The sequence below is a fragment of the Musa acuminata genome, unplaced genomic scaffold (assembly GCF_036884655.1).
Source record: "Musa acuminata AAA Group cultivar baxijiao unplaced genomic scaffold, Cavendish_Baxijiao_AAA HiC_scaffold_285, whole genome shotgun sequence".
Classification (NCBI taxonomy): Eukaryota; Viridiplantae; Streptophyta; class Magnoliopsida; order Zingiberales; family Musaceae; genus Musa; species Musa acuminata.
The window spans coordinates 40,001-42,500 of NW_027020547.1; positions in this window are offsets into that span (position 1 = coordinate 40,001).

A 2,500-nucleotide genomic window follows, 5' to 3' on the forward strand; every position below is an offset into this window, starting at 1 on the left:
CGAGCGGCGAACAGCGAGCGAAGCGAGAGGCAGCACCGTCCCTGCTATACGAAAGCCCCATCCAGCCCTGTGCCACCCGGGGGGTTCCAGGGTGCTGAGATGGCTGACGTTTTGCTCCGCTCTCGACGGTCACCGCGCAATGCAAGAACAGGCCAAAAACTGGCCAAAACGGCCCAAAAACGGGCCAAAACTGGCCATTTTTGGCTGCGCGAGCGGCGAGCGGCGGACAGCGAGCGAAGCGAGAGGCAGCACCGTCCCTGCTATACGAAAGCCCCATCCAGCCCTGTGCCACCCGGGGGGTTCCAGGGTGCTGAGATGGCTGACGTTTTGCTCCGCTCTCGACGGTCACCGCGCAATGCAAGAACAGGCCAAAAACTGGCCAAAACGGCCCAAAAACGGGCCAAAACTGGCCATTTTTGGCTGCGCGAGCGAGCGGCGAGCGGCGGACAGCGAGCGAAGCGAGAGGCAGCACCGTCCCTGCTATACGAAAGCCCCATCCAGCCCTGTGCCACCCGGGGGGTTCCAGGGTGCTGAGATGGCTGACGTTTTGCTCCGCTCTCGACGGTCACCGCGCAATGCAAGAACAGGCCAAAAACTGGCCAAAACGGCCCAAAAACGGGCCAAAACTGGCCATTTTTGGCTGCACGAGCGAGCGGCGAGCGGCGGACAGCGAGCGAAGCGAGAGGCAGCACCGTCCCTGCTATACGAAAGCCCCATCCAGCCCTGTGCCACCCGGGGGGTTCCAGGGTGCTGAGATGGCTGACGTTTTGCTCCGCTCTCGACGGTCACCGCGCAATGCAAGAACAGGCCAAAAACTGGCCAAAACGGCCCAAAAACGGGCCAAAACTGGCCATTTTTGGCTGCACGAGCGAGCGGCGAGCGGCGGACAGCGAGCGAAGCGAGAGGCAGCACCGTCCCTGCTATACGAAAGCCCCATCCAGCCCTGTGCCACCCGGGGGGTTCCAGGGTGCTGAGATGGCTGACGTTTTGCTCCGCTCTCGACGGTCACCGCGCAATGCAAGAACAGGCCAAAAACTGGCCAAAACGGCCCAAAAACGGGCCAAAACTGGCCATTTTTGGCTGCACGAGCGAGCGGCGAGCGGCGGACAGCGAGCGAAGCGAGAGGCAGCACCGTCCCTGCTATACGAAAGCCCCATCCAGCCCTGTGCCACCCGGGGGGTTCCAGGGTGCTGAGATGGCTGACGTTTTGCTCCGCTCTCGACGGTCACCGCGCAATGCAAGAACAGGCCAAAAACTGGCCAAAACGGCCCAAAAACGGGCCAAAACTGGCCATTTTTGGCTGCACGAGCGAGCGGCGAGCGGCGGACAGCGAGCGAAGCGAGAGGCAGCACCGTCCCTGCTATACGAAAGCCCCATCCAGCCCTGTGCCACCCGGGGGGTTCCAGGGTGCTGAGATGGCTGACGTTTTGCTCCGCTCTCGACGGTCACCGCGCAATGCAAGAACAGGCCAAAAACTGGCCAAAACGGCCCAAAAACGGGCCAAAACTGGCCATTTTTGGCTGCGCGAGCGAGCGGCGAGCGGCGGACAGCGAGCGAAGCGAGAGGCAGCACCGTCCCTGCTATATACGAAAGCCCCATCCAGCCCTGTGCCACCCGGGGGGTTCCAGGGTGCTGAGATGGCTGACGTTTTGCTCCGCTCACGACGGTCACCGCACCACGCAAGAACGGACCATAAACAGGCCAAAACAGCCCAAAAACGGGCCAAAACTGGTCATTTTTGGCTGCGCGAGCGAGCGGCGAGCGGCGAACAGCGAGCGAAGCGTGAGGCAGCACCGTCCCTGCTATACGAAAGCCCCATCCAGCCCTGTGCCACCCGGGGGGTTCCAGGGTGCTGAGATGGCTGACGTTTTGCTCCGCTCACGACGGTCACCGCGCCATGCAAGAACGGACCAAAAACAGGCCAAAACAGCCCAAAAACGGGCCAAAACTGGCCATTTTTGGCTGAGCGAGCGAGCGGTGAGCGGCGAACAGCGAGCGAAGCGAGAGGCAGCACCGTCCCTGCTATACGAAAGCCCCATCCAGCCCTGTGCCACCCGGGGGGTTCCAGGGTGCTGAGATGGCTGACGTTTTGCTCCGCTCACGACGGTCGCCGTGCCACGCAAGAACGGACCAAAAACAGGCCAAAACAGCCCAAAAACGGGCCAAAACTGGCCATTTTAGGTTGCGCGAGCGAGCGGCGAGCGGCGAACAGCGAGCGAAGCGTGAGGCAGCACCGTCCCTGCTATACGAAAGCCCCATCCAGCCCTGTGCCACCCGGGGGGTTCCAAGGTGCTGAGATGGCTGACGTTTTGCTCCGCTCACGACGGTCACCGCGCCACGCCAGAACAGACCAAAAACAGGCCAAAACAGCCCAAAAACGGGCCAAAACTGGCCATTTTTGGCTGCGCGAGCGAGCGGCGAGCGGCGAACAGCGAGCGAAGCGAGAAGCAGCACCGTCCATGCTATACGAAAGCCCAATCTAGCAAAGAACAGCCCAAAA